This window comes from Atractosteus spatula, chromosome 18, assembly GCF_055471065.1.
Source record: "Atractosteus spatula isolate fAtrSpa1 chromosome 18, fAtrSpa1.hap1, whole genome shotgun sequence".
Lineage (NCBI taxonomy): Eukaryota > Metazoa > Chordata > Actinopteri > Semionotiformes > Lepisosteidae > Atractosteus > Atractosteus spatula.
The window spans coordinates 10,658,711-10,679,603 of record NC_142723.1 but is presented as its reverse complement, the minus strand read 5'-3'; the positions used below and the strand labels follow the sequence as shown (position 1 = coordinate 10,679,603).

Sequence of the window (20,893 nt, the reverse complement as noted above, 5' to 3'; positions counted from 1 at the left end):
TGGAGCTGGTGGCAGGGATGCACACTCTTGGCTCACTCTTGGAAAGTTTTTGTCATACACCTTCCACCAATCCAGGGGTTCAGTTTCACTATCTGCATCTGGAGCCATGAGGTAGTTCTCCAGCTCCCCCTCCACTGACTGCATGTAAGTGAGTCCAGTGTTGCTGGGGCATGGCTTCTTAAAAAAAACTGCCCAGTGACCTCTTCTGCTTCTTCTTGGCAGGTAGAGCTGCAACAGCTCCCCCCTCTGCCTCTACTTCTTCTGTTCTGTATGAAGCCTGTGAAGTGGATGGGCCTTGGTCTCCCTCCAGAATCTCAGACACCGCTCTTGTTTTAATGGCCTCAATCTTGTCTGGCTTGATGTATTGGGTCTTGAAGCGTGGATCAACCAAGGATGCCATATCAAGCAGGTCATTTGTTATCCGGTCATCATACTTCTAATTGAGATAGTCCATGACGATTGTCTTTATGTCCGTTGTGAGCTGCGTGTCATCATCAGAGGGTATCAGGATCTCTGTTCTGAAGAGGTGCAACACAGGTTTAAGGTAGGACACACTCACATAAGATTTGCCAGAGAGTGAATCTGTGAACTCAAGAAGTGGCTTTAAGGCCTCGTTCATTGACTCCAGCACATCAATGTCCTGCCAGGTGGGCACCACGTGCCTGGTTGTCTTGTCAGCAGTAAGTACCTGAGAAATAGCCTTGTGCTGCTCCAACATCCTTGCCACCATCTTCTGATGTGAGCCCCACCTGGTAGGTGACTCTGTCACCAGCTTGTGCTTGGGTAAGTTAAGCTTGGGTAAGTTGAGCAGTTGCCAGGTCTCTCTTCTTTTTCCAGGAGAAGGAGAAGGCAGCCACAACTGTTTTACACAGCCCGACGGCTCGTTCCACTCTCTTGTCCTCCCCCTCTCTCTCTCTGAGAGAGAAAATGAAAAGAAATAGAGATGTTAAATATAAATATTTCTGAGCAAAGACAAAATATGAGAGAAAATATTTTACTAAATCCACAATATGTTAAAAGAATCTGAACAGAGTCAACAGAGATATGAACTATCATATTAAATACTTAAATTAGCATGTATTTCAGTTTCAAATATTGTTTCATCATGCTTGTAATCACTAACCTTTAAGCACAAAGGACTACAATAAAGAAAGTAATTGATTTGATTATATTAAAATTATTTTATCATTATTGTTGTTACTACAGCTTTAGCAACGCAGTATGGGACTTTACACCAGTAAAGCTACATTTAATGGAATTGCATTGCATTAATAATACAAAAAAGTGGTGTTATCTAACTGTCACGCCCTCTGTAGCCAGAGGGCGCTCCTTCTCTGTCCTGTCCCTAGTTTCTGGTCTGCTGTCCTTCCGGTCTCTCTCTTTCCCTTAGGCTATATATTTCCGGGTCTTGCACTCTGCCAGGGCTCAGCATTGACGTTCGGATGTCTTGAGACCCGCCTAGCACCAGGTCGCCCCACGTCCGCTACCTGAGGGCATAGGTTTCATTACGGCATTCCTGAACTCTTTGCACTACGAGCCCGGGCCTTTTTCCCGTCTCGCCGCTACGCATATGGGTCTTTTTCCGCTCTCCTGCTGCCCTCGGGTAGGCCCTTTGGACGTCCGTGACACTAACCAAGCAGCAATTACTTTTTACAGACATTAGACGCTAATGCCCCTCCCCTCAAGAACGCGGGCTGAAACTTATCAATAGCCGAGTGTAGTCGATGTCCAAAACACTGAAGCCGTGTCCATTTGTTGATTGAAGTGGCTTTTATCATGTTTGAACCGCTATCAGTTGTGATGCTTACTTGTCTGTCTTCACTCAGCCCCCAGGAGGCGAGTGCTTCAATCATTCCTGGGGCAATAACTTCACCTGTATGGTTGTCAGGAAAGTAAGCCGTTTGGAGGCATTTTCTCTGAAGATTCCAGTCTTTGTCTATAAAGTGAATAGTGAGGCTCATATAAGGCTCAGATGTGCGACTAGACCACATATCAGAAGTAGTGGCGAAGAATGGCTCCGTTTGCAGCCGCTCTACCATCTCCCTACACTCATACAGTTGAGGAAGTGCAGTCAGTGCAAAATGTTTCCGACCAGGTAGCTTGTATCTGGGGTCAAGGACTCTGATAAGCTTCTTGAATCCCTCATTTTCGACAGTGCTAATGGGAAGCATGTCTTTTGCAATGCAATATGCAACTGCATTTGTGATGTCTTCATGTCTTTTCGTTTTTTTGTCATAAGGCACGGTGCTCGAAAATTATGCTACTATGGTTTGCTGCTGTATAGTCACACTGAATACTGGCCTGGTGCTTATAGATGGTCCCCTTCCACTAACAACACTAGTTTGTGACTGTAATTTTTTACTCTCTGCGTGTTCTAACGGGTGATGTTGTTTTAAATGGTGAAATAGGTTCGTGGTGTTGCCTGTCTTTGCTGGCACGGATCTGGGGCACAGTTTGCAGTGCACGCTGCTCTGTTTTATGTCTGATTGTAAAAAGCCAAAATATCTCCAAATTACCGAAATTGAATGACCTTTTCTGTCGACGATGTCATCATCCTTTGAGCTGGTCGTTGGCAGCACTACATTTGCTTCAGTGTCGCTCATTTCTCCACTCTAACTACAATCCTGTCAGCCACCACCGTGTGGGTAAATGACAGCACATTAGCTGCCTGGTCTGCAACACACACCCGCACTCGAGCAGTATTTTGTGCGCATGCGCATTTCATGATCAGATGTCTTCAGTGATGCTTCTGTCAGTAGTGAGCAACTAAGTCACCCAGCCAGGACAGTGACTTCTCAGACAGAAGAGTGTCCATTTGAATCACATTTGCAACGTCAGGAAAGTCAGGGTGATGTGCAATGGTTTAACACTCCTGCACGGAGGGAAGATGGACTAGTTGGTGCATTGTGTGATGTAATGCAGAAACAAAATGATATCACAGAGATCTTAGTGAAGCAACATAGGTCGTTTACACTACCATGGTTGGAAGTTCCCGTTTTCAGAGGTGATCCTTTGGATTACATCTTGTTCATTAGAGACTTTGAACAGGGAGTAGAGGAAAGGACAGAGAGTTTCAGGGACAGGCTTTACTTTTTAGAACAACTCACTGGTGGACAACCCAAGGACTTAGTAAGAAGCTGTCTTCTTATGGACCCAGAGAAGGGCTATTATAAGGCAAAGAAGCTGTTGCAGGAGAACTTCCGAAATGAATGTAGGATAGCCACTGCTTACATGGACAAGGCTTTAAACTAGTCACCAGTTAAACCAGAGGATGGAGAAGCTTTGAATTCATTTTCACTCTTTCTCACTAGTTCCTGCAATGCCATGATTGAGGTGGACTCTCTAGACCAAATGGAAAGCGCAGCTAACATAAAAGCTATCATTTCTAAGCTACCCTACAAGTTGAGAGAGAAGTGGTGGGCTGTAGCTTTCAATGTCCATGAACAACTGGGTAGGAGAGCCAGGTTTCAAGATCTTGTTAGCTTTATCAGTAAGCAAGCTAACATAGCAATGCAGCCAGTGTTTGAGATATGAAGGACAGCAGTGTTGTGAAGGGACATGCGCATTTCAACACAAACACAGCCTCTCAGAAGAAAGGTGGAAAGAAAGCATTTTCTACTGCAGCTGTACCTCTTAATAAGGACAAAAGGGATTCTGTGGCTCCCACAAGTGCATCAACAAACTCTTGTGTGTTCTGTAAGGGAGAGCATGCTCTTGAGGTCTGTAAATGTTTAAGGAACAAAACACACAAGGAAAAGCTTAAATTCCTGAGAAGCAAAAGATTCTGCTTTAGCTACTTGAAGCAGGGACATATGAGCAAGACGTGTAATGAGAAGTTGTGCTGTCAGAAGTGCTCTCAGTGCCACCCTGCTGTGTTACACATCAAGAGAAAGGAAAGACCTGCTGAACCTGTTGACAATACAGACAAAACAGATGATGGTGAAAGGCAGTCAGTTACGAGCACACTTGTTAGTGCAGACAGAGGATCTTGTGAACACACTGGGGCCAGTGAGAGTGAATGCATTCTCTCTACTATGGTTCCCATTCAAGTGAAGACAAAGAAAGGCTGTCTTTGAAAAACCTTTTTGACATGCGCCCCCCGTTTGTTTAAGTTTGAACTTGCACCCCCACAACCCAAAACCCATTGAGAAAACAATGCGAACACACTTGTCACACTCACTCACACAATATAATTGACATTATGTATACAAATATGCATTTTAGTGCCTTTCATTAATTTGCTTTAACAGTTTCATGTTCACCGCTGTTGTTAACTTCAGCAGTAAGCCACCGGTCCATTTTTAAGTTTGTAATCATGGTATAATGCAAAGTCTCAATCACAACAGTGTAGCCCAACAAGAATAGACAGCAGGTAGTCTGCTGAACCAGGGACATGAGCCAGATTACAACACCCCCCTTCAGTGGATGAATAATGAATTGCTATTAACAACTGAAACAACATGTTCACTGCAGTTGTTTCAATCTTTTTTATTTTACTTGCATGTTTGCGCCTAAATGTCTCGTAATCTCGCAAGGTTGCGAGGTTGCGAGGTGCTTGCGCCTCCCGCGAGGCGTGCCCCACAGGTTGAAAACCCCTGTTGTAGATAATGAGTTTATAAGCTTTCCTGATGCATTCTCTCAAAAGAAGATTCCCGTTAATAGAAAAAACATACCAAGGCAGCAAGACGCAGATAAGTGGCCTTACTTGAAACAGGTATATTTCCCCGAAATCTCAGCAGATGTTGGGCTGTTAATTGGAGCAAATGTACCAAAACCAACGGAGCCCTGGAAGATTAAAAGTAGCGTCGGTGATGGTCCCTATGCCGTTAAGACCAAGCTAGGATGGATCATTAATGGGCCTCTGAGAGATGTTTTGATCATAGCTCAAACACACTTGACAGAAGTGCTGCCTGTCACTGCAAATCGCAACTGGAGAATCTGTGGAATCAAGTATGATTTCCCTGAATCTGGAAAGGATGAGCAATGTAAAATGTCACAGGAAGACCATCAGTTTATGGCCATGGTATCACAATCAGCCAAGATTATAGATGGACATTACAGCATATGCCTACCTTTGAGAAACAGACAAGTAACCGCAGTGTTGCTGTGCAGCGAGCATCGAACTTGAGGAGACGGTTCAACAGAAATCCTTCATTCTGTACAGATTACACAGTCTTCACAGAGGATCTCTTCAACAAGGGCTACGCAGTGAAGTTCTATATTATCTTTATAAGCAGGGTTATAAAGATTGTAGTAAAGCAGAAGATCCATGTGGTGTTCAACTGTGCAGCATCCTTCCAAGGGATGTCTTTGAACAATCAGCTCCTACTGGGTCCTGAACAAATCGTCTCCCTTTTGGGTGTGCTGACCGGGCTCAGAAAGGAACGAGTGGCAGTAATGGCTGATGTGGAAACCATGTTCCACCAGGTTAAAGTGGCTGCAGAAGACACAGACCTGCTGAGATTTCTCTGGTGGTCAAATGGGGACACAAGCCAGGAACTGGAGGAGTACAAAATGATTGTACACCTGTTTGGAGCGACATCATCTTCTACCTTGGCAAGCTATGCCCTCAGGAAATGTGCAGAAGATCACAGAGCGCAATTCAGGACCTGTGTTGTGGACACAGTCCTGCATAACTTTTATGTTGACGACTGCCTCAAGTAAATAAGCAATAAGGAGGAAGCTATATCTGTGTCAAGAGCTGATGTTCTTATGTGCAAAGGGAGGCTTCAGGCTCATTAAATGAGTCAGTAATAGTTGCGAGGTCCTATCTCTGCTATCCCAGGAAGTGAAAGGGCCAAGGAGATCAAGGATCTAGATTTGGAACTCTTGCTTCCCATGGAGAGAGCACTTGGTGTCAGGTGGTGTATAGAATCGGATACACTCTATCCGTAATGTCTGCTGTCCGTAATCGGCTCAATTTACTATCCTTTGGGAATCCTTGCACCTGTTGTCCTATCTGCAAAGAGGATTTTGCTAAAGTTAAGCAGAATTAAGTTTGGTTGGGACCAACATTTACAGGAACAGCTTGCTGCAGAGTGATTGCAGTGGTTGTCAGACCTCAGTCGGCTTGAAGACTTCAAGTTGCTGAGATGCATCAAGCCTGAGGGGTTTGGAGAACAGAGCTTTGCCCAGTTGCATCATTTTTCAGATGCAAGCGGAGACTTTATGATTGGAAAGGCCAGGGTTTCCCCCTTAAAGCAACCAACTATTCCACGCCTGGAGCTGACTGCAGCAGTGGTTACCACTCAGATGGATAGACTGTTATGGAAAGAACTTCATCTAGAACTGGCGAATTCTGTCTTCTGGATGGACAGTACGTCTGTACTGAAATACCCTGGGAATGAACACACCAGCTCTGCACCTTCATGGCAAATAGAGTCTCATTATGCATCAAGGGGCCAGAAGGTGGATAAATGTTTGCGGAACGAAGCCTGGTTCTCAGGACCAAGCTTTCTCAGAAGTTCAGGGCAGAACTGGGCTGAAATCCCAGTTAATGCTTGAAGGATCGAAACCAACAACCCAGAGGTTGTTGCTGAATGTAGTCCCAAAGGGACTGTAACAGTAAACACTGTGACCGTTAGGAATAACGATGCAGTCAAGAAATTGATTTATCATTATTCGTGTTGGACAAAGTTGAAACGTATGGTGGCGTGGATTCTAAGATAAAGGGACATGCTCCTGAGTCGTAGTAGAGCAAGAAGAAAGTTGGCAGCCATCCCTAATCAGTTGAAGGGAGAAAACCTACAGAGACAGCTGGAATGGGAAAGGGCAAAGGCCAGACAAAGTCACCTTTCTGTGGAAGACCTGACAAGGGCAGAGCTGGAAATCATCCGCCACATTCAGAATGAGACGTTCCCTGAGGAAATCTCCACTCTGCTTAAGGGACAGAGGAGGACTAGTACCATTTACAAGCTCAATCCCTTCCTTCAGAATGGAGTTCTAAGAGTTGGTGGCAGACTCAGTAGAGAAGAATCTAAGAAACCTATTATCCTGTAGAAGGAGCTTCATATTAATACTTTGATCCTCCAACACATTTATGAAAAAGTTGGGCATGGTGGCATTAACCATATGCTTTCTAAGCTGTGTGAAAAGTACTGGATACTGGGCGCAAATGCTGCATTAAGAAGGATTCTCTCCAAGTGTGTTGATTGCATGGAGCAGCAGAAAACCAACGAATGGAAGACCTACTCTCAGCCAGAGTTTTGCTAGATGATCCTGCTTTCACCAGAGTAGGTGTGGACTACTTTGGACTCTTTGAGGTCAAGTTCAGAAGGAGCACAGTAAAGAGATATGAGAGATATGGGGTAATTTTCACATGCTTGGCAATTCGTGCTGTGCATATTGAAGTCCCATCATCTTTGGACACTAGCTTTTGTGTGAATGCCCTGCCTCGATTTATTGCTAGAAGAGGTCAGGTAAGGGACTTCTACTCAGACAATGGAATGAATTTCATTGGGGCTGAGCGAGAATCAAAAGAAGCCATACAAGAATGGAAAAATTTCTAGATACATGACGCTCTTCTGCAATATAACACCTCTTGGAAGTTCAATCCTCCTACTGGATAGGACCATGGTGGACCTTGAGAGCGATTAATTAGAGTTGTAAGGAAAATTCTCAATTCCACTGCAGACAGCATTGTGTGAGATGGAATCCATAATTAACAGCAGACCAATAACAAAAGTATCCACAGACCCCAACGATTTGGAGGCCTTAACATCAAACCACTTGTTGTCATTGAAGACCAAGCCATTGCTACCTTCTGGATTATTCAGTAAGGAAGACCTGTATTTGGGACGAAGATGGAGACAGGTTTAATACATGTCAGACCTGTTCTGGCGTTGATGGACAAAGGAGTTTCTAACATTGCTTCAAGACACCAAAAATGGTCCCAGCTGAAGCGAAACTTCATTCCTGGGGAACTGGTCCTGATGGTGGATGACAGACCTGTTACCAAAATCCATCTCCTTCAGAAAGCAGAAAAAGACAGCAGCCATGTGAAAGGAACTGACTTTTAGAGACCAACTCTAAATCAAACTGCGAGAACTTTCTAAAGTTTCTAAGGACATGAATCAGTCCTTGAAATTTAGTTATCATGGCTCCTTTTATTTAAGTTGTAGTTAATTGTTCCCACAACTGTGGTGTCATCAGCATACTTGATGATATGATTACTGCTGTATTTGGCAACCCAGTCATGGGTCAACAGAGTTTACAGCAGTGGGCTAAGCACACAACCTTGCGGATCACCAGTGTTCAGAACAATGGTCTGGCAAGTGTTACCATGGATCCTCACAGCCATGTGGACTGTTGTTCAGGAAGTCCAGGATCCAGTTGCACAGTGGAGTGTTCAGACCCAGTAAGGTAAACTTGTGTACCAATTATTGGGGGATGATGGTACTGAATGCTGAACTAAAGTATATGTACAGCATTCTGACATAACAGTCTTTACCCTCTAAAAGAAGTTTGATATTATTATTTATTATTAATACATGAATACTGTTCATAATAATCAGATATATTATTATAGTTTCGGTGGTCTTTTTAGTACTTTGTTATTCTTGATTATAATTATAATATATATGATTTCGTGTAAAGGCTTGTGTTAAATTGCCCCACTGGGATGCATAAAGTATTTTGAATTGAATTAAATTTAACCGGTTGAACTAGTTTTTACTCCCACTGTTGACAATATTCACGTTTGTTCATTCACGTTTTTATTTAATTATTTAAATCATTTAACATTGAATAGGTTGTGATGTATAAAAAACAATAAATAATTGTTAATATAGTGTACATAATATTTACTATTTTATTCGTTAGAAGAAAAACTTGTACCCTAAGGAGGAATTGAACGCATATATTCCCTATTAAGCAGATTCTAAAAATACACATTTGTTTACTGCAATAACAACAGCAAGTAATAATAGAAAAGGTTAAAGCATTATAGCTTTTTTACAAAGTATATACACTTAATATAGTCAGAACAAGCACATCAAAACTTTTCCAAAATAACCACAATAACTGACTGAGTTAAAGACTTTGATGCATAAAATGTTCATGAAGAAAGTAGAATACTGTGTAAGTTTTATTTAAGCTACCACTATAAGTCAAATACTATATGTATAATATATTTATATTCCTAAATTAACATCGTTTATGACAATATGACATTCAGAGACTTGATGCTCTTGTTGTTGTTTTTGATGGCAAGATGGCGACGGTTCACAGAAAGCTCTCTTGTTGTGTGACTGTTTTAATGTTTATACGTTAATACTCGTTTTGTGTTGGACGCTCAATGTCTGTCATTACTTATGACAGACAAACACTTTTAAACCTAACGACAGACTCCTTAGGGTCATCAAACAACTTTTTCACGTACCGGACCCCACCTGCTGGATCGGACAAAGATGCGGCGAACAACAACAGGTGGGCAGACGCCAGGGGGAGACGAGGCAGCGTACTAGCGCGACTGCGAAGGCGTCTGCACAGACCACCGCTGCCGTTTATTTTGTTAGCTAATGTTCAGTCACTGGACAATAAGATAGATGAGCTACATTGTCGGATCAACGTGGAAAGAGACCTGAAGGAATGCTGTGTATACGCCTTCACTGAAACCTGGCTGAATGCATGCGTCCTAGACACCGCCATCCAGCCAAAAGGGTTCACCATTTATAGCATGGACAGAAACCACCAAGCAACCGGCAAACACAAAGGAGGAGGTGTTTGCTTCCTGGTCAACAGCAAATGGTGCACCGACATGAAGGTAATCTCTAAATCCTGCTCACCGAATCAAGAACATCTGACCATAAAATGTCGACCCTTTTATTTGTTTCCACCACCATTTTCACAGCCGTTTACATTCAACCTCAAGCCTGCGTGGAAGCAGCACACAGCGAACTCCACGATATTATCAACAAGCACGTTTGTTAACAATATAAAAGGCTTTTTTGGTTAAGTCAGCTTAGGCTTTATTAAGTTTTGAATCAGTGACATAAAACTGTATGTGAGTTACAAGTTTTCTGTATCTAAACACTACAATATTTTTTATGGGCTTTAGCAAAGGGATTAGTTGTGTAATTAATATAGCCTTATGTTTATATCTTGATCTAACAAATATGTAATTACATTGAATATAAAAAATATATTATCTTTTTCACTTTTTGCTTTAAATGCTATATTTACACTATCTGTTGATGTATCCTACTGAAACCTGATACAAATTAAAATAATACACACAATATGAGCAGCTGAGAAAGCAGCAGTTTCAAAATAAATGATCAGTTTGAAAAAGACTTTTAGAATTCAGTGATAAAAGCCATCTGAAGCAAGCTGAAGACAGTGACTGTCAGTTATTTCTTCATATTTGTTTTTTGTTAATGGAAGTTGCAAGAGCAATTAAATTGTTAAAAAAACCAACATCAGGGGGTTAGACTGGCACTGATGGGTAGGTAGCAGAATGTACAGAATTAAGTTAAATTAAGAGCTGCCTTCTGAAGCTATACTAAGTCCTAATAAAGATGTCCCTTGAAGCTACAGTGTGCCACAGACCTTCCTGGTAATGATGAATTTTCAATCTCCAAGTACAAACTACTCCGTCTCCTACTACTACTAATCCCACAAAAAATTTAAAAATAAGTAACTTGACAAAGAATACCACAAACTTAATACTTTTGCTTTTATGGTCTGTTGTGACCCCTAAAAGGATTTGCTTGACTCTAAAGACAAAAGAATTTGATAATGCAATACCACTTACAAAGTTTTCATACAAAATATTTTGGTCTAGTGCTCTGTTTTGTTAAAGACCGACACTAGCATTTCAAGTCTCATACAGGTTTAATCTACTCATGCTAATAAGTGAAGGCTATTTTTAATAATCTTGTACAACTACATTGTTCTGGGCTGCTTAGGAAGCTTCTAAATTAATATCTTAGAGTCCTTCAGGATGAAAGGGAATTGTTAAGGTAGCCGAGAGAGGAGAGTAAAAAGGATTGTTGCAACAGTTAGGGTGCTGCAATAATACCTGTTCCAGCCTCTTAAAATTCAAATTGCTGACAGTATGTATTATAACAGTAACGACAACTTATGAGAAAACTTGATTAGAAAAAAAATGGATAGCACACCTGACCAAGTGCACTGTGTTAGCAAACTAAAACATTTCAGAATGAATCACTGGGGTCTTTTTCTTGAAAACACCCAGTGGCAGGATAGAAGGCTCCATGGCTGAAACATTGTGTTTTCTTTCTTCTCTTTTCAGCACGGAATAAACCTATTACTTATTCCTAATACACAGTGGTCAATTCTGTCTTCTAATCATTTTTAAGTAGAGTAACAGGTCTGTAGTTCAAGGTGAGACACTGGTATCACATCCCAGGATCCAAAAGAGTTTACCATTTTAAGGCATCCCCCAGCCTTTTGAAATCTTTTGAATCTACATTAACAATGTGTTTCAAAGTTTTCTTTTTTCAGGAGAAGGTAGGTACTAGATCCCCTCACAAACACAGGAATATAATATCCATTGGTAAACACAAAAAAGAGTTGTAAAAGCCAGGCTGTCAAAATGTATTTTTGAGATTAGTACAGAGATTATCAAGTGGCAATAAAAGTAATGGGTTCGATTTCAAGATTAGTGATAGGAGAGTATAAAAAATGGAAGACCAGAAAAGATTCAGCCTGGGAAAAGACCAAATCATGTTTCATAGTGGCAGAGGCTTGCCCACATCTATCACATGTTGGGTATTTTAGTAAATACATTATGCAACATGTATTTTGTTTGTGTGAAATGCTATAAAAAGTCTTCCTGGTGTAGTGGCTTCCTTCCTTCTGTTCAGAGATGGTGCCAGACGATAGATTACTGTTCAGTATAAGAACCATATTCCTGTCAAACAGAGTGGCAGCAATACAATGACCCCAAGTTATATAAAATACACATATGTCCATATCCTAAATCTGTGACTTATGAGATTTTGAGACATTGCAGTAGTTTATTTTAATATTAAATACAGGTCGAATCTGGGATTGGTAGGTCATAAGGTGTGGTTTGCTGTATGATGTACAGATAATCAAATGCAGTCATAGTACATTCTGCAGTGGTATGGGTGCTTCCAAAGTTTGAAATTAAATCCATTTATAAAACACACAACATTTGTTCAGAAATCTAAATGGAACAGTTCCACATCTTTATGGCACCATACAATAAAAACATCAAAATATATTTAGGCACAGAGAAAAGATAATTGATATGGCCGCTTTCAATAGTTTCAGAACTTTTCAAGTATCTAGGACAGTTTAAAGCTTTAGTTGGCCAAGGGCAAATGAGACTAGGCAGTTTCACCTGAAAAATGAAGAAAAATTAAATCAAAAGGTCATCCCAGTACCATTGGAGGAATATAATGTGTATGAAAAGCATTGTCATGGGAAAACATTGCCATCTGACAATAAATTATTTAGCTTATTGTTTCTTATTATCTCTTTATAAGTAGCATTTCTCAAGTATAGAATATTATGTACCAATAACATTCAGATTGTGCATTTATTTTCTACACATTATAATGTTATCACAGTTGTTAATAATTGCTTGCAGCTTGAATATAAATCATACATAGCGTGCTTAACATAAAATTAGATTATTTGCTTGAATAAAGGAGTAATCAGATATGGTTAACTTTTATTTCTATAAATTTGATTATGAACTTTAAATATTTATTATCCAGTTACAGAAATGTTATATGTAAATGTAACTTAACAGTTACTCTGTTGTGTTACATGTGGAAGTTACAGTAACCCACTATCATTGTTAAAGGCAATAAATCCCATTTTACCACAACCAAAATCTAACTAGTTGCTTACATTATTTGCTTACTTGGATGGATGGATGAATTGATCTTAGACCTACTGTACAGAGGTATGCTTAGATTTCTGTGAAGATAAATGAAGAAAATTTAGTATTGCTCATCTGCCATTTGTCTTTAAACTCAGTTTAAAGAGGGCAGATGTGTACATGCCCACGTTTTAGGAATCAGAGGTAGAAAGCAGTAAATAAATGTCAGAGAAAGTAATTTATTGGTATTAACACTCTTTAGAACAATGTACTGTATTTTACTGCTAGTCCAGGAGGGTTTATGGTATTTTGACATTCTCGAGAATGTCAAGTTGCCAGTTGACATCTTTATTAATTAATCATACTAATTAATCCCATTTCTTGATAGTGGAAGTGAAGTACACTAATACAATTCATAAAACAAAATTACTCACTACATCCTTCTACTCTCATTTAATTCCAAAACCTGAGCATGAATTGTAGCTGATCAGTTTATATCTTTCTACCAAGGTTTATGGTTCATCTTTTCCCATCAAATATTTGAAATCTTGATGGGCTCACTGGGAGATGAGATCTAACACAAATCATTTCACAAATAAATGCTTAAAAAATTAAAATGCTTCAGAAAATTCAACAGTCAGTTCTGTGATGATCACATGATCATCACATAATCACGCAATACTCCCAAGTTTAAGCATGTACAGTAACAACATATCACACCCTCACCCCTCCAAATCCAAGTGATCAAAGAAATAACTCACATTCCTAAGCAATGAGCAATATCAACTCGGCACCCACCAAAAAAGTAAATAATGGATTTTCTGCCTGGTGTAGTGTTGGGCTTAAGCACAATCAAAGAATGGGCTTAGATAACCTCATCATGTAGTAACCTCTTTGTAATGTAGATAAAAAATATATACAGTATCAGTTTTCTATTACAACTAGTTTAGTAGTAAATGCATTTCATTGATGAAATTCCAATGAAATCACAGAATGTTAAGTTATTCTTTAGCTGTTTAAATAACTATAACAAGTCTTAGATTTCCGTCTCCATCTGAGCATGAATACTTTTTCAGAGGTATACATTATTAACTTTAGAATTTATTAGAATAATAAAGAATTTATTTTTTCTTATCGTTGTTTTTCAGATACCAGATTACTTTCCTACAAAAGTGACACTTCTTGAAGATGGGGATGATATAAAACTAAATACTACAGGATGATTAAATACACCACTGTTGAAACGTCATGTGTAAAAACAGCACTTTCATCATTTTTAGACACCATCAATTTAGAGTGGGCAGGAGTCCAGCAAAATGAATCAATTAATTGTATTTGCTTCAGTTTTCTTTTGTGGTCAAAGAGCTAAAATACAAAAAATAGACAAGAAAAGTCATATAGGTTTCATGGTTCTTACCTTTTTTTTTTACGTAAAAATTAAAGCAAAGCCTGCCCAATTTGCACCAGACTCACTGGAGTTCAGAGGTGAACTAAATTTGTCCACCTAATCTAACAGCTTGTTTTATTCCTTAACAGTTAACTCGGGGGAATAAGTATATAGGGAGTATGGCCTCTCCATGACAAACCCTGTTTTCTCCCCTTCACTTCACTTCAATTTTGAATTTTTACCAGTGTTCTAAACTATATACTACAACAAAAACTGTTTTTGATTACATGTAACTATGAAACAATAAACAAAATGTTTGTAGATATGTACTGTTTCTGGCTGTTTGGATCACATTTAGTAAATTCATAACTCTAGTCCTATGCTGAAAACAAATACAAAATTATATTTAGGAATAATAAGATCATATGAACAGTAGGTAACAATTATCTTTAAAATATAATTATAAAGTAATCATTGGGAAGTGGCAGTTTTCCATTTTAAATGAGGAAATACATATTATCATAAGATGATGACTTTTAAAGCAACTGAACAATTTGTTTTGCTTTCCATATTTTCAAGACAGCAAACAAATTAGTGACAATATGTTTTGGTTGTTATTGACGATGAATAAAAACAAGCTTTTTTAATGAACGATGAGTTTCTAAAAAGAAAAAAATAAAATATATTACACTAGCTCTCATTATTGCCCTCAGTATGGTTTAGTTATGTCTATAATTAGTGCTGCATATGAGGATTTGTGTGGGATACTAATACATACAATGATTTATTAAGATTTATATAAGTTATTTAATAATGCATCATGGCTTGTTATCTGTTAATAAATGTGTCATTTGGGAGTGTTGATTGAACTGCATATGTCCATCTGGTTCAAGTCTAGATAAGATTTTGAGCCAGCTATCCAGGACTCCCCAACCAACAATGCACTGATTGATGGACTTCACAAGACAGTATTCTTAGATTACCAGGTGCCTCTGAGCTCACAGTTCACCATGTGATGATAAAGTTATTGTGGGAGTGAAGTATGGAATAAGAAAATAAAATGAGATGGCTTTAAAATTCACACTTTGAAAGAAGGCTGCAGAGGCCCTAGGTGATTGGGGCATTTTCCAATAGGAGGAGGGTAGGTGGTGGTGATTGACATTAAAGATAATTTGAGTCCAGGAAGAGATTTTTTTTAGATAAAGAATGTTGCACCAGAAATAGAGTTTCCAAAGTGGGGTCTCTTTGGGCAGAGAAGTTACAAGCAGTCTATGAAGGGGGCATCTCAGTTACAATTTTGAAGAGAAGCATCTAGCAGATGAAGGTACAGTATTTAGGGCTCATGCTGCGGAGAGAGATATATAAGAGTTTTCATTATGACTCAAAGCTGAATGAGAGCCCAGTGTGAAGAACTGATACCAGTTCAGACATGCAGTTATCCATCCAAGATATCACCCAACACCCCTATGATGGACATAAAACAAATATTATTATTTGATTAAGCTACATTAGTCATTCTAAGTTCTTGTACATTATGTAGGTTGTAGTGTTATTTATGATGGGAGTTATTTTTATGTTTCGATATAATATAATTGTCAGAATACATGTGGGTGTTGCACTGAGATACAGTACAGTATGTACAAAGGTATCCTGTGTTGCATCTATTTCTTACCAGGTGTATAGTTTCATGTTCTTAGATGTGGTTCTTTGACCAGTGCTGCAGGTAATGTTTAGTAATCAAATCCACTCTTGGCTTTTTCAGATCAACTTGACAAAGGCTTCTTAGACCTATTAATTCACATTCTACTCCACTGACATTGGCAGGGTTTGGAGCAGTATTCTGCTCCAATTGCTCTCCAGATCATGTTTTTATGAGATTCCTTAAATCGGTCCTAAAGGTTTTTTTTTTTCCTGACAGTTCCATTCTTTATTGTGTAGCAGCTTTTTACCTCACAAAAGAGTCATGAAGCATGTGCTTACATAAGTCTGGGTCTAGCCCAGGGAAATATCTCACAAAGGAAACAGTTTTGTCTTACATTTATCCTTCAAAGCTCCTCAATCTGATATATATTCTTTTCCCTTCAGTGTGATAGGTTTTGGAAAGAACTGCTCTGCCTCTGATTGACTTAGATAACCTCATTCCAGTGTTATTTCAATGGCTTTTAATGCTATGAGGGGCCAAGGGAGATGGACAGTCCTGAATACTTAAACAGGGAGCCCCCTTTTATGCACTACTCTGTATTCATTGTGGCAATGGCAGTGCCTACTCAGATACCAAGATCATTTGAACCAATGGTTTGGATTTTCAATGAGCTTAACTGAAATCTCGAATAGCACACAATGCTGTTGCATGGGACAAGTATACTCTTGAATAAAAAAGAAATCAATTAGTTTTGGTTCTAGCACCTCGCTTTCACTATCCCAGGTGGAAGGAGTCTTACCAAGGGTGGTCAGTGGGAACATCGATCCCAAGATATAATTCTGACAGGAAAACTAAAACAGCTCCACATTAGGTTAGATGGAATATGCTGTTATTTATCTGCAATATTAGATTTCTGCCAAAAATGATCTTTCTGTATTCATGTGTAAAAGCCTGCAATTCAGAGATGGTCGGATGGTCTTACCTTTCGCTCCATGAGATAAATTTCTCATTCCACGAATTGAAGGAAAGTCTTAACCAAGACTTCCTAGTCCTGGTCCTTCTATCCCCAGCAGGGTTGTATTCTTTCTAGTTGAGTTCTCTGTTGTGTTTTTCTGTGAACAGCTGATTTGCATTTGGTTATACCTGTAAAAAGCTGAGACTGATCCCTGTGCATAAGCTTGCCTAGACACTCTCTGGCAATCTTTTTTTTGCTAAATGTAGTTTATTGCTCCTTTTATCTCTCCTGTATGAAACCTTGATTCTGCTTTAGTGCTGACTGTAATATAATAATAATAATTAATAATTGCTTACACTTATATAGCGCTTTTCTAGATACTCCACTCAAAGCACTTTACAGGTAATGGGGACTCCCCTCCACCACCACCAATGTGTACCATCCACCTGAATGATGCGACAGCAGCCATAAAGCGCCGGAACCATCACCACATATCAGTTATCAGTGGGGAGGAGAGCAGTGTAAATTTACGTCTCATCTGAAGGATGACACCAGTTTACAGTATAGTGTCCCCATCACTATACTGGGGCATTAGGACCCACATGGACCGCAGGGTGAGCGCTCCCTGCTGGCCCCACTAACACCTCGTCCAGCGGCAACCTTAGTTTTTCCCAGAAGGTCTCCCATTCAGGTACTGACCAGGCTCACACCTGCTTAGCTTCAGTGGGCTGCCCGTTGTGAGTTGCAGAGTTATATGCCCACCTGCACATACCCCAGGAAAACTAAATAATTAGAAGTTAGATTGGGAATATTGTTGCATTTAGTGTTTTTTAGGAAATTATACATTAATTATTTTTAATTTATTTGGTTGATCTTTTTATCCAGAGTGGCTTACATTTGTACCCATTTATACAGCTGGATAATGTGAAGTGCATGGTTCAGAATTCACATTTTTAAAATAAAATGTAATGCAACAATCTTGTCCTCGTACAATTAAATTGTATTGTTAGCTTTTTGTTTGGTTTAATAGTAATCTTTTTTTCAATTTTTCCTTATCTGCTTATAAAACAATTGTAGTTTTATTGTGTTTTTTATTTGATAGTATTATTAATGTGTTCATGTATTAATTACAGCTCTTATTCTTTTATCTGTGAAGTGGTTAATTATCACATAAAATATTTACTGACTTTGTGTTACTGGATAATGACAGGCCAGTGGTTGTGCTGCAAGTATGGGTCTTCTCCTTTGGCCAATCTTATCATGTCTTCTTATTGGAGCAGGTCCCGTATGGAGGGAGAGGGAGAGATTTTGAATTTGAAAGGGACTGTTGGGACTTCCTTGTTTTTGCCTTGAATGTGCTAAGGTAAAAAACCACCCTCTCCTCCATCTTCTTACCAGTTGTTGACTGGTCCAGTTCTTAATAGATACTGATCTGAAATCCCAAGACTCCGTAATGTTAAGGAGAGTCTTTTAAACACAAGAAGGATTTTATTCAATACTACTGGAAATTATTGCTCAAACATACACGATAGGTTGAAGACCAATGTATTCTTTGTTTGCTTAAATAGATTATATTAGATGCTGTTTTTGACCTGATTTCCCCTGAATGCTGGGAGGCATGACTGGAGGCTTAATGGACTGTCTAGTAAACTGCTATTAATTGTTTTGTTTAGCACTGTACCTTCTCAATGTTGCAGTGTAATTCCTTTCCTGTGGGAGTCTGAGTAAATATCAAACTTTAAAACATTTACTTGCAAGGGGATTCTAGACTTACTGTATGAGGATGTACTAAGAATAGTTCACTTTTGTTTCATACAGAACTATGATATTTGGCTTGAAATATAACAACCTGAGATGAAAATTCAGAAAACTTGCTTGGGATGATCAGATGATCTGAGGAGTTGGACTTTTAGGGGTTGGAGTTATAAGCAATTCTTGTACTGTATGTGTGAAAAGCAGCACAGTTCTAATTTAATTTTGTAGTTACAGTGCCCTCCAGAATTATTGGCACCCTTGGTAAAGATGAGCAAAAAAGGCTTTAAAAAATGTATTTGTTGTTTATCGGCTTGATCGGACACAGAAAATATGAGAGAACTCTAACCTTTTGGTGAGGTAAACTTATTCAAAGAAAAGAAATCCATAGAAAACATTTTTTTTTCTTAAAAACACTTTTGTCAAACTTATTGGCACCTCTGCATTTAGAACTTTGTACACCCTCCCTTTGCCAAGATAACAGCACTGAGTTTTCTCTTATAATGCTGAATGAGTTGGGGGAGCACATATAAAGGGATCTGAGACCATTCCTGCATACAAAATCTCTCCAAATACTTCAGAGTCCTTGGTCCTCACTTGTGGACTCTCCTCTTTAGCTCACCCCACAGGTTTTCAATGGAGTTTAGGTCAGGGGACTGGAATGGCAACTGCAAAAGCTTGAGTCTGTGGTCAGTGAACCATTTTTGTGTGGATTTGGAGGTATGCTTTGGATCAGAGTCCTGCTGGAAGATCCAACCATGACCCAGTCTTAGCCTCCTGGCAGAGGCAGCCAGATTTTGATCTAAAATCTCCTGGTATTTGATGGAGTCCACGATGCCATGTATACTAACAAGATTCCCAGGGCCTTTGGAAGAAAAACAGTCCCACAACATCACAGATCCACCACCATACTTCACAGTGGGGATTAGGTTCTTTTCTGCATGACCTTGACTCTTTTTACACCAAACCCACCTCTGGTGTTTGTTGCAAAAAAGCTCTATTTTTGTCTCATCTGATCATAGAACCTGGTTCCAATCAAAGTTCCAGTGATGTTTAGCCTTTAATCTCTCGAACCATCTTCCTCACTGTGTGTGGGGGCAAAGTACACTTGTGTCCTCTTCCAGGCAGGTTCATCACAGCTCCAGTTGTTTGAAACTTCTTATTGCCCTAATAGTGGAGGTATTTTCAGGTGTGAAGCTATTTTTATAGCCACTGCCTAATTTATGAAGGTCAACAACCTTTTGTCTCATTTGATTTGTGTATTCTCTGATCTTCCCCATGTTGATGGATGACTAAGGGTGTTTGGCCTGCATGTCACCTCATATTTATACCCCAGATAAACAGGAAGTCATGGAGGACCACTTAAGAATTCCTAAAGACTCAGGTGTGAAGTCTGAAGTCTACCTTAAAAAAGGTAGAATATGAATAGGAATGTCAATTAGATTTTGTTCATAGGAATTTGTAGGGGTGCCAATAATTGTGACACATGTTTCTGAGAAAAATGTTTTTTATAAGGATTTTTTTTCCTTGAATAGTTTTACCTCACTGAAAGGTTAGATTTCTTTCATTCTTTCAGTGTAAGATCAAGCAGATAAACAACAAAGACATTTTTTTCTCATCAATGGTGCCAATGATTTTGGAGGGCGCTGTTCTTTTTGGTGGTGGAATGTGGAAGTCCTGCATGACTTGAACTACAGTACTTCTCTTTAAATAAGTTTAATGTGCACCCAAACACAGGGAAAGTGACATTTCCTGCCCAGTGTTGCAATTCCCACTTTCTTGGCAGAGCTCACATGAGTCCCCATATTACTTCACCGACCTCCGTTATTTATGATGGCAAGTGAAATTGATTGTGGTTGAAAGAACCTTACTGGAATAAAATGAGTTCCTCAATTATCACCATTCAAATAAATCTTTGCTCCCTTGCATTCCTCCAAGGAACAGATGCACAACCCTGAGTTCATGACAACAGTTCCTTCCCCCATCCATAATTTCCAAATGCACAATACTGTAAGTTTATTGTGATTACTGTCAAGATAAATTAAACCAAAGACCAAGTGCTTGAACCTTGTCTTTGTTATTTTATTTTGTAATACTGCCACCTCATTTTCCTTGTTAGGATTAGAATAATGACTTGTAAATCAAATGCATGTAGAAATTAGATATTGGAATGCAGATATGTTATTTATTGTTATATTAGTTTGTATATATAATAATGTTTTAATATAAAAACATAATATGTCTTCTGTTATTTCATATTTTTTACTTTTATGATATTGGCTATATAATTGAAAGCATCCCTGTAATTTAAATCACTGTGTTAAGTAGACATTGAATTAT

The 20,893-nt window shown here is 39.1% G+C and overlaps 1 pseudogene; it reads right to left on the bottom strand.

Annotated features, from left to right (window-relative positions):
• Positions 1-436: 436 nt before the first annotated feature.
• Positions 437-1,994, bottom strand: LOC148818557 (E3 SUMO-protein ligase ZBED1-like; annotated as a pseudogene).
• Positions 1,995-20,893: the final 18,899 nt, after the last annotated feature.